This window comes from Momordica charantia (genome assembly GCF_013281855.1).
Source record: "Momordica charantia cultivar OHB3-1 chromosome 8 unlocalized genomic scaffold, Mcharantia_2.0 BLBB01000008.1, whole genome shotgun sequence".
Taxonomy (NCBI): domain Eukaryota; kingdom Viridiplantae; phylum Streptophyta; class Magnoliopsida; order Cucurbitales; family Cucurbitaceae; genus Momordica; species Momordica charantia.
Window position 1 is genome coordinate 18,197,750 of NW_028275166.1, and position 12,613 is coordinate 18,210,362.

The 12,613-nt window shown below is 39.2% G+C and overlaps 1 long non-coding RNA gene across 2 annotated transcripts; it reads right to left on the reverse strand.

Moving 5' to 3' along the window:
* Positions 1–829: 829 nt before the first annotated feature.
* LOC111023620 (uncharacterized) lies at positions 830–8,131 on the reverse strand. 2 transcript variants are annotated; one of them, XR_002603165.2, is made up of 3 exons: positions 7,174–7,751; positions 7,046–7,084; positions 830–1,152 (listed from the first exon to the last, which is right to left on the reverse strand). It is a non-coding gene; the product is annotated as an uncharacterized LOC111023620 (long non-coding RNA). The 2 variants fall into 2 exon arrangements; XR_015792859.1 differs by lacking the exon at positions 830–1,152 and having other exon boundaries at positions 3,526–7,084; positions 7,174–8,131.
* Positions 8,132–12,613: the final 4,482 nt, after the last annotated feature.

Below are 12,613 nucleotides of genomic sequence, written 5' to 3' on the forward strand. Positions count from 1 at the left end.
GCTCAAGAGGAAGATTCAAATGATGAGGTTGTTATGTTTGATGAGAAGACAACCGAAGATTGTAATGAGTTATGCTCTGAAAAAGAGGTGGAGACAAAAGTAGTAGAAACAAAGGACGGTGAAAAAAGTGACAAACGAGAGAAAAGTGTTGACGACCATATGGGTTTGGTTACGAGAGTTTCTAAAGCTAGTATTGTTTTGTTTTCAAAACGACATATACAAAAGCTTGTAACCAAACGAAGTTGCTTTCTAACGGGTGCACTTAAACCAATTGTACCAACTTTTTCTTTTGAATTCTTGCAGGAGGTCAAACTGCTTGTTGAAAAGCTAAATTCAAGAGTTGCTTTTAAAAAGAGCCAATTTCATTCACATGTGACATATGAATCCAAGAGGCTGCACAAGAAGCATCATTCCAACTTCACTTCCTACTGCATCCAAGACAATAAATTCAAAGCAGAGGGGGATCCAAGTAGTACAAGGCCGTGGAATGCACATGACTTCAAATTTTCCATGCAAGGAGATCCTTTAGATTCAAGGACGAATATTTTCGAAGAATGGGAGAATGATATAGAAATGAATGATCACAGAGTACATGGGGAAAGTCTAACAAGAGGAGCAAGCTCAATCAGCTCAAATGAAGCTTATGCTCAAAGTCAACCCAATCATGAGCCAATCATTATGCCACAAGGTCCAATCACAAGAGCTAGAGCTAAAAGACTACAAGAAAGTTTGAATGGTCACTTCCAAGCTAAGGTGTTCACACTTGGTGAAGAGTTGCATCCCTTCAAGCTTGAAAAGACATCTTGTCCTCCAAGAAACTTCATGAATCTAAAAATCCAGATTCATCCACATAAATCTGGAACAAATGTATTATACTGATAAGTATCCTCAATTGAATAAATCACCACAGTTCAAGTAGCTAAACAAAATTAATGTTCTTAGAAGAATAACGAACTGTCAATCCTAAAACAAACTTTTAAAAAGGAACTTAACAGATCAATTTATTATTCTAATAACAGACTTAAGCAACAAATAAACGACTAGTACTATCCAATTCAAATTGAAACTTAATAATGCAATGTTAAATGGTCTCTCTAGTCAAGTCTTCTCCTCGCCATCACCATTCCAAGAGTCAACTCGTTACCTGCAAAACTGGAGGGGGAAAAAAAGGGATGAGTACAACCACGGTACCCAGTAAGCAACCCTATCTGAAGGGTCACGCACAATCAACATGCTTATCAAAGAATCAACATATCATGCTTATCGTTAACTTCAAGTCTTAAATGAAAAGGAGCATATTAAAAGAAGCAGTTTATGTATATTTAACTAAACATGCACTATACATGTCAAACTCATCCTCACATTCCAACTCACTAGTTCTCTTTCCTGATTCCTCAAAGACCCACTCCTTCGAGTCGTTTCGACCGCTGACCTCCTATAGCCAAGACATCGACACTTCTCTACTCCGTGCTCGATGTTGGACCTTGACATTTATCCCCAATGCCTCAACTACTACTCAATGTATTGGTCCTTAGTCTTGAACCAACTATAACTTATCACATTATGTTAGTCCTCTAAGTCTAATCCTCGAATCGTATTGGCCAATTCCATTTATCCCCAAGGCCCCGACATTCATCTATAGAAGCTTGGCGTTCGACCTTGCCATATATCCCAAGTCCTTGAACTGTGCATCGACCCTTGACATTTATCCCCAAGGCATTGATGACTACTCAACGTATTGGTCCTTGACCGCCACCACATCAAGACCCAAGACTAATTCAACAATTAGAATCATCGTGCCGACCCCCGACCTTTGTACCTGGAGCCTCGACATTCATATCTACCAAGTTGGGTATCGATCCCCGACCCTTGCACCTGGAGCCTCAATACCCAACTAGTGACGTGTTAGTCATCTGGTCCTGTTACTCATCCACAAACTTCATTCTTATATCTCAAAACTCTCACCTCAGTCCTACATGATTTTGAGTCATGACCCATGCAGAGACTATCTCACAATAATGCAACATGCGTTATACACGAAATATATGCCACAATCATCCAGACATGGCCATCCAACAACACAAGAACACATTTCTCTCAACATTCAGCATGTTTTACACACCACAACATATATAATTCACAAAAGAGACGTAGTCGGCATATAATAAAGAAACGCATCCAACACTCTAAAATGTTTCATAGTAATCAAAACACACCCAATATGTATAAAGTAGTACCGACCGACGCAAGCAATCATGCAACAACACTCATAGGTACATAAACAAACATTTCGTTCATAGCAACACACAAAAAACAATCCCAGTAAGAAACTACTTACAAACAAAGAACCTAACACTCCTAAGCTTCACCAAAAGGTTCCTAAAACAAAGATACAATCTTGGATTAGAATCCAAACATAAACACTTAAATCAAATCCAAAAGAGGGTCTAAGCGAGTCATTACTTACTAACTCCATCGAACCCACTTCGATTAAGAGTGGGTCAACGCCAAGGAGGTTGGGGCTTCAAAATCCAAGTTCGAAAGGTTTTGCGCTTGCTTGTTCGATGCCAAACACAATGGGTAATTCGAATCATCCTTCATTCGAGTGTGGGTAAGTGTCGAATGGATGTCGAAGGGGGTGAGTATCACGAACTAACATCGGATGGCTTCGAATAAGAGTGGGTAATATAAATCAAGCTTCGATTGAGTGTGGGTAAGCATTGAACGTAGCTGAAAAAGGAAAATTGTCACTGCTGGTCCATTTGTGGCAAAGAAATAGTGGCGTCGCGCTACTGATTGGGCCGTTCAAAGGTCACTAGATCGGGACTGTTCCTGTGTCTCACCGTCGGGTTGTCCAAGCTTCGAACTCCACCAAGCTCGTGCCACCGCTTCAACGCCGTTGCAGGTAATCGAACGGCTCAAAGGTACCGTCAGAGGAGCTGTATTTCCGCACTGTTGTAAAACAATGTGCGAGGGAGAGGAGAACGTCGTGGAATGCTCAACCCTTGGTCTTGCTGCTGCGGTTTGTTGCGCCACAGCTTGTGGATGTTGTGGATCTACCGAAGTCATGGAAGAAAGCCGTTGAAGTTGCTGGAACGAGCTGGATTCACGCTGCTGCTACCGTCAAAGACTGCCAGAGGGAGATGCCATCCACTGCTGCTACCACGGTGGATATAGGATCGTCGGAGGGAGGGTCGTGTCGTTGTGACATTGCCAGCGAAAAGAAATCAGGGGGGATGCAGTGGCTGGGGGGGGGGGCGGGGCGGGTTTGAAGAAGAAGAAGATTGAGATAAAAAAGACCTAGGGTTTGTTTTGTTTTAATTCATTTTTGTTTTGGTTGTTTTAAAACCAAAAGCCCAAATCTCCAATTTTTAAAAGGAGGCCCTACAAAAACCACAATGGCCCAAACAAGAAGCCCCAAAATTACACTTTAGTTAAACAAATAAAACCCACAACAACCCGAAATAAAATAGTTAACTTAAACTCTAAAACCCAAAGAATTAAATCCAAAAAGTAAAAATCAAATTCTCCAAAAATCTTGGATTTAAGATTTAATTAAAAATCTCCTACAAAACTCGATAATTTAATTTATCGTAATCCAATGAAATTAAACTTAAATTATAGTTTACCCAAAATTAGAATTCCAAGGTGGAAATCCAAAAATTTAATTACCAGCTTAGGTAAAAACTCAAAGGCACTATTTATCCCTTAAAATAAACAACCCAAAGAACGTGGGGCGTTACAGACTACCCACTTTAAAAAAACACTTTTGTCCTCAAAAGTTGACCAGTCGCACACCCTAAACACTAGGGCGTCTCCTCGGTTTGGATTGATGGTAGCGTAAAACTCTTTCACCAAGGTCTCTGATACACGCATAGTTGGGGCAAACAATGTCTCCCAACCATTCTCCAGAAGCCTTCTTTTGATATATTTTGGCACGGGCTCTTGTGCTTCATCAAAGCCCTTCTCAACTAGGATCTCACGTGCTGTGAAGTTAACCCTTTTCACTTCCCACCTCACCCTTTTCGCCTTAGATGGTGTTTGCTCAATAGAATCGAGCTCCTCATCATTGACCTCGTCAAGTGGCTCTTCTGACCTTCTTAGCCCCTTAACCCTCTTGGCTTTTTTAAATGGTCCAGCCTCGGCTTCTTTTTGTGCGGCCAAACTTGCTATAGTGGCTCGGGTGCACGGCCTAGAATTTGCGCCAGGCACAATTTCATCAAGATTTTTCTTGTTTCGTGCTTTCTTCACCACTTTGGTCAAGCACACCTTCTCCTCTGAGGTATATGCAATAGCAACGAAGTTCGGGTCAGAAACATTTAAACTTGATAAAGAAGGGGACTTACCTTTTGAAGAAGATGAAGATGATTCCTCCAGAGCCTCATTAGGCACATCCACAAGACCGGATGCTCCTTCTTGCTCTTGTACATGGGACTCCTCATCATCTTGCTGTGATTCGTGCATCAGAGTTTGTATTCTCACTTCATATTGAGAGATATCATCTTTTTCGTCTTCTTCCACATACTCATCTCCATGCACTTCTTGGGGTAATTTCCCAAGATCTTCATTTTCTCCCTCAACATTTGATCTTTCTTATGCTGCCCCACTGTTTCCATCATCCTCCAATGAATCATCTCCCGTTGATTCATTCAACGCCACCAAAATTTCAGTAATTTTTTACGTTGTTCGTCCCTGTTCTAAATCATAAAAAACTAAAAGCGTTTTAGTCAAGATAGGATTTGGAAAAGTGGGCGACAAAATACATTGTAGAGTGGCCGGTGGAGTGTCCTCCAAAATTGCGCTAGGCGCAATTTGGCAGTGGATTTCGACCATGGCCGAATCTGAATGCTCCAAGGGTTCCTCGTCATGTTTAGAGTCTCCACTAACCTGCTCTTGACCTTCAACATTCATAGGAACAATTACGGAAAGAGGGGGAGGGATAGATAATTCTAAAGATTCGGAAATAGGGTTATCTTAATAAGAAGTCAACCTACGGCGTATACTCATACTGTTTAATTCAAGTTGAATTTCTTCACTCATTCTCCTTGAGTTTTCCATAAATTCTTGCTATTTTTCGTTTAGTTCCGCAATCTTAGCACAAATGCCCTCATTCTCCTTATCCCTAATTTCTTTCTTTTTATTTTCAATGTCCACTTTCTCATTAAGCCTAGCAATTCTTTCATCTAAAGCAGCACCTCTCTCATCCACATATTGATTTTTTTGAAGATAGACCTTGCCAAATTCTCCTAATTTCCTCTCACTACGACCTTGTAATGGCCCCGAATTTCAACAACACAGCTATGATAACGTTAACCATCTACCTGTACACCTTTGGCCTTAAAACACATAATGAAAACTAGCAAAGAGTCTATAAGGTCCAAAATTATTCCAATAACCAAGGAAATAGCCCCGCCCTCCGTGGACTAAACAAACATAAAATCCTGTTTAAACAATAGTCAATACTCGTAGCAAATCTAAGTGCACAAAAGATAATATCGACTCGAGGCGCTAAAAATGTTTAGACCCATCAGACAGCACCAAACAAGCCATCCTTAAACATCTTGCAACTAATTCGTCTATAAGCTAAAAGGAAATACGACTATCCTAAGAGAAGAAAAGAAAACGAGTGCAACGCAGCCTAGTGGCCCTTCCTCAGTTGGGCCTTCCCCACATCACCACCATAGTTGTAACTCACATCCTTACCTATGAAACAATAATTGCAAAGCGGGGGGTGAGTATATAAAATACTCTATATGTAGCCCTCACTAACTACACACCACCAGCATGCCAAACATACGATATGCAACACGATATATATATATATTAAACTAACAATTCAGATAGTCAGCAAGTTATAAGGTTGACAACACACGCCAAACATTCCGAATAACACCACTCACACCTCTTCGCCCGCTAACTCCTGACAACAGCAATTCCTAACCCTTGTCACCACCTTAATTTTCCATATCTCACTATTCACTTCATGTTGGTTCTTGACCTTTGTACCTAAGGCTTCGACGTTCATCTCTACCAAAGCTGGTGTATCGATCCCCGACCTTTGTACCCGGAGCCTCGAAACCCACATAACCAAGTTGACGTGTCGACCTCCGACCTTTGTACCCGGGGCCTCGACATTCATTCGTACTGAGACTGTGCCGCATCAGCCCCTACCTTTGTACCCGGGGTCCTGACACTCACTGGTTCTTCTTTCATAACATCCAAACTCCACGTATCATTTCTAGCCTCCAACAAAATTCTAGTACCAGCTCCCTATTCAGACTAACCACAACGTCTATCCACAACAAATCATCTAGTATTTTTTTAATGCATCACGGATCTCAATAACATATAATCTAACAACAACTAAGCTGCTCACAATATAGAGAACACAAAAGCTTCAACAAATAACATGTCAACATGCTTTACATAACGGACTTTTCACATAACAATTTATAAAACTTTTAAGAACACGCCCAACTACAACATATCCAACTCAATTCAGAAATACATCCAACAGTTTCACACAACAATGCTATATCTAACCTATTCACATACTAGATTCAACGTATATGTTCCACAGCTCATCATCGATAGGTCAATAACATTAGTTATAAAGAACCAAATCATCACACACACACACAAACAACAAGCAATTCATGCTTCAAAGAACACTCAACCGCTCAAGTAAAAACTACTTACAAAAATAGACAGTGACACTTTGCTAAAATCAAACCTCAACAGACAACTTCAGCATGCTTTTTATAATGTAACAAAAATAACCACAACTCTCACATGCCTTAAAACATATCTTTCCCAACAGGTAACTATTAGAAACTTTTAGCACTTAAAAACATTACACAAATTCAACCAATATCTCCAGCAACATAACGCTAGTACAAACGACCAACTTCAGATCATGCGTTTGATCACTATAACTAACATTTCCAACAATCATAAATACTCGAGATACATGATAAACAAAACAAATCGAGAAAACATTTCCAACAGCCCAAAAAAACACACACCCGCCCCTAGTACTACGTACCCACTTCCACGTTACTAGTTCTTGCATCGTTTTCAGCACCTATACAATAAAATGAAAAAAAAACAGCAAGTAATTATCAACTTTCAACGATGGAAAACCATTCTAAAGGGATTTGAAAGTCCGTTTACCACGAAATTAACTTCGTTTAGGTGTAGGCAACTTAGATCTAGTGTAGATAGGTGTGGGTAGGGTGAATTAGGCCATAAACGGAAATGGGTAATCGCCAAACACCAAGAAAACCAGCTGTTTGCATTTTTTACAGTAGTAGAATGCACCGAAAACGTCTTTACAATCGTAATCGTCGCTACAAGGGTGTGGAAGTCTCCCACACTGAGTTGAGATGGGTCGTTGGCTGCCACCGAACCCTCGAGATGTCACCCAACGCAGCAGACCATCGCGCCCATCTCGAACTACCACAAAATGGAGCAGGACGTCGTTGCTCGCCGAGTTGCCTACTGCGCCATCGTCCACCGGAGTGTGTTGTCGGGGAGAAGTGCTGCCATTTGTCAGATATTGTCGAGGAGGCTAGCAGTAGGGCAAAGAAAGAGAAGGAAGAAGAAGAAGGTCGAGGGGGAAGGGATTTCACGTGAAGAAGAAGGGATTTTACTTTTAGGGTTTTTCCACTTTGTTGCCTTCTCCCATCCTTAGTTTGTTTCCCTTGCCAGTTGATTTAAACCACAAAAGCCCAAATTAAAAATGGGCCAATGGATTAAACTAAACTCTAAATTTCTTGTTTCAACTAACAGTCTCCCAAAGAGAAGCCGAAGCAAAACACTCAAATAAGAATAATTAAAATTCACAGGAAACTCATTCCACCCACCATGAGTTTAAAATAGAACAAACAAAATAAATTAAAATAAAATAAATCGATGTAAATCCAAGAAAAAAATTTGGGACGAAACTCGAACTCAGGCTTAACCTAACCTGAGTAATGAAGGGTGTTAGAAACCTTATTTATTAATCATAGCAACATGCAATTCTATATTGATTTTTTAGAATTACACATGGATTTCTTCTCTACGAGGCTAGGGTGTAATCTCTTAAACTTTTTTACACTTTCCACTACCCAAGGATCATTAGAATCGAGAAATACCTTTGTTCCAGGCATATGAGGTGGTTCTAGGGGAATCATACCCGGTGGAGCCGGTAGTGGAGGCATCATCTTCTTCTTCCCCTTCTCTTTGTCGTATGGCTTGGAGGAGGAAGAGCCTTCCATGGTTCTTGATCTCTTGCTTCATAATCAACACAAAAATTTCACCTTCAAACCCTAAGTCTACCCAAAAAGAGAAGGATGTGAGAGAATTTGAGATTCTTGAAGATTTCTTGAGAGAAAATTTGAAAACAAAGTGAGGGATTTGGGGAAAAAATCGCAAATGAGGGGTTTTGAAAACTTAGGGCTTTTTTGTATTATGTTGTAAAACATTGTAAAACACATCAGGGTTTACTAACAGGGCCTCTTTTGATTTAAAAATAAACCAAAGCCCATTTAAACATAACCCAAGTGAAGCCCACGAAAACCATGCTCCCTAATTCGAAAATAGAAAATTTTTCCTTAAATTACTCCTAGTGCAATTTTGATGTAGGAAAGATCTTGATCCTGCAAAATTCAAATGCAAAAATAAAAAATAGATTTGGGTATTTACACAAAAAATCAATAAAGAAAATGTAAAAAGTTCGCAAAAAAAAAGATAAAAAATATTTTACATAAAAACGCCCTCAACACCGATCGAGGACTGTTCTCACTGTTTTTTCATGTATCTTTCAGTAATAAAGAGGTTTTGCCTCTATCAATATGCTCACCAACGTATTTCTTGACTCGGTGCCCATTTACTTTAAAAAAATGACCTTTCGAGTCACTTAAAATCCACAGCTCCATATGGATAAACACGTTCAACTACAAACGGGTTCGACCATCTAGACTTAAGTTTACCTAGAAACAACCTTAATCTATAATTGAACAACAAAACTGAGTCTCCAGGTTCTAAATTCTTATCCATTATTTTCTTATCGTGCCACTTTTTGGTTTGTTCTTTATAGCATTCTCATAAGAAAACTGACGAAACTCATCCAACTCATGTAACTGTAGCAATTTTGCTTCACATGCAGTAATGTAATCAAAATTTAGTTTTTGTGTAGCCCAAAATGCTTTATGGTCTAAGTCTAACGGAAGATGACATGCTTTACCAAAAACAATGCGATAAGGGGGCATGCCTAACGGAGTTTTATAAGCAGTTCTATACGCCCACAAAACATCATCAAATTTAATAGCCTAATCTTTCCTATCCACATTCATGGACTTCTCTAAAATTGACTTTATTGTCCTATTTGATACCTCTGCTAATCCATTAGTTTGGTGTGATAGGCAGTAGAAATCTTATGGTGGATATTATACTGTTTTAACAAATTACCTACTACTCTATTTAAAAAGTGTGTGTCATCATCACTAATCAAGCACCTAGGTGTACCATATCTAGTGAAAATAAACTTTTGCAAGAGGATAGAAACTACCTTGGCATCGTTAGTCGGGGTGGTCAAAGTCTCGACCCATTTCGAAAGATAGTCAACAACCAAGAGAATGTAATTCTTACTGAATGAAGGCGGACACAAACCCATGAAGTCGATGTCCCATACATCGAACAACTCTACTTCCAATATTAGGTTTAAAGGCATCTCATGTTTCCATGTTAAGTTACCTGATCTTTGACAGTGGTCACAACCTTGAGCAAATATGTGAGAATCTTAAAATAGGGACGTCCAAAAGAAACCACTTTTATCTTCGCTGCAGTTTTACGTCCAGCGAAATGTCCTCCATATGGTGATTTGTCGCACGCCTCCAAAATCTCCTTATGTTCATGCTCAGCAACACACCTGCGAAGAATATTGTCACGGCCAAGTTTAAACAAGAAAGGTTCATCCCATCTATAAAACCCTAACATCAATGAAATAACTTCTTTATCTGGTGCTTAGTCAAATCATTAGGAATTATACTTCTAACAAGATAGTTTGCATAATCAGCATACCAAGGGACTTCAGAAATAGCTAACAGATGCCATCCACAAAATGCTTTCTAATCTCACAACTATCATGCGGCAAAGAAGTAATCTAGATAAATGATCTGCTACTTGGTTTTCTATTCCTTTTCTATTTTTTATATCTAGATCGAACTCTTGTAGCAATAATATCCACCTAATTAACCTAGACCTGACTTTTTTTTAGCAAACAAGTATTTTAACATAGAATGATCCGTAAAAACTATTACTTTAGTCCCAATCAAATATGAACAAAATTTATCAAATGCGAAACAACAGCTAAAATCTCTTTCTCAATCACAGTGTATTTAACTTACTACTATTCAAGGTCTTACTTGCATAATAAATAGGATGAAGAACTTTACCTTTTCGTTGACCTAACATCACACCCACTGCAAAATCACTTGCATCACACATTAGTTCAAATGGCAAGTTCCAAGCTGGTTCAATTATGATGGGTGCTGAGCTAAGTGCATTTTTATGTGTCTCAAAAGCTTTCAAACAATTTTAATCAAAATCAAATGGTCGATCCACCTCCAACAACTGACAAAAAGGTTTAGAAATTTTCGCAAAATCTTCTATAAATGACGATAAAAACCCGAGTGTCCTAAGAAACTTCTAACACCTTTTAGAGTAGTGGGAGGGGTTAGTTTTGTAATCAAGTCTATTTTAGCCCTATCGACCTCAATTCCTTTTCCTAAAATTTTGTGACCTAGGACTATACCTTCACGTACCATAAAATGACACTTCTCCCAATTAAGCACAAGGTTACTCTCTTCACACCCTTTTAAAACATTCTCTAAATTCTTTAAACAAACATCAAATGACTCACCAAACACGGAAAAATCATCCATAAATATCTCTACCGTGCTTTCTACCATGTCAAAAAAATAGCGGTCATGCATCTCTAGAAGGTGGCGGGAGTGTTACAAGGGCCGAACAGTATCTTCCGGAATGTAAATGTCTCGTAGGGACACGTGAACGTAGTCTTTTATTGGTCTTCCAGAGCTATTGTAATATGGTTATAACCAGAATACCCGTCAAGAAAGCAATAGCACTTCGTCCCTGTACGACGATCAAACATTTGATCAATAAAAGGAAATGGAAAATGGGCTTTTCAAGTTACTTTCTTTAGGCGACGATAGTCCATACACACTCTCCAACCAGTCACCATCATTGTTGGGATCAATTCATTGTCTTCGTTGGTTATTACCGTCATACCATCATTCTTAGGAACGCATTGGACCGGGCTAACCTAACTGCTATTTGAAATGGAATCGATCACCCTTGCATCTAACCATTTTATTATTTCCTTCTTTACCACCTCTTTCATTTTAGGGTTGAGCCTCCTTTGGCTCTCGATAGAATTGGTGGCTCCTTCCTCTAGGATGATTTTGTGCATACAAAATTTAGGGCTAATTTCTCTTATGTCCGCTATGGTCCATCTAATAGCCCTCTCTTACTTAGACAAAACCTCTAAAAAGTAAAGATTCATGTTTATTAGTTAAATACGAAGAAATGATAACCGGCAAAGCATATTTTAAATGAGAGGGTAGAGGTTTCTTCTTATTTCTGGAGGTTCAATGATGGAAGATTGCAAGGCCTTCAAATCAGCTACTGTTGGCGGCAAAACCTGATGCAAATCCAACCACGGATCCATTGACTGTACCCGGGGGACCAATTACAAGAAGCAAAGCAAAGAAGGTTCAAGAGGTTTTCATAATACACTTCAAAGGCTAGCTAATGCACACGAGGAGACAAAGATTTCTGAGGCAAAAATTCTTTACAATGTTAATTTAATGAGTCAAGAAGAGAATGGAGCAAAGATGGCACGGGAAAAGTTGTCTATTTTGAGAGATGGCACGGAGGACAAAAAAGGTGTGCAGATTGGTGAACAGGTGCCTTTGCAGATTGAACCTCTTGGGAGGTTTGTGATGTCAAAGCTTGTCAAATCTCATCCAAACGTAAAGCGCCTCCTACATGTGATTTCCAAGACAATTTAAAGCAATTTTACGTTTTTGGATTCACATTTAGTTGTCTAGTTTGATGTGCAATCATGTTTTAATTTGCATGTCTTATTTTCTACAATTTGCATTAAATAGGATTTGAAAGACTTTTGGTGTTCCTCATGTTGAACGACCCTTTGGCCTATTTAAAGGCTTGTAATCACCTTGTTTTGGGAGAGAAAAACATATTGAAATTCAAGAACTTTTGTTCCTTAACACTTTTGGTGTTGCTTCTTTCAAATCTTGCTTTAGGTTTGATGTTAAACCGATTCATTGGATTAGTCTCGATCAAGCTAATTCTGGAGTGAGTCGTCTTAGGATCTAGGAGTGTCTATCGTAGATTCTAAGTCCGATCTAAGAGTGATTCATCTTTTAACCTTACTCTTAGTTGGAATCATTCGGTAAGTTAGTCGTTTTTGTGAATGTTTGCAAGGATCCTAGAAGGACCTCTAGCTTTGTAAACACGAGCAACCTTGGTGCTTATCAAAACCTCAAAATTCTAAAATGTGTCAAAATTGCGCCAGGCGCAATTT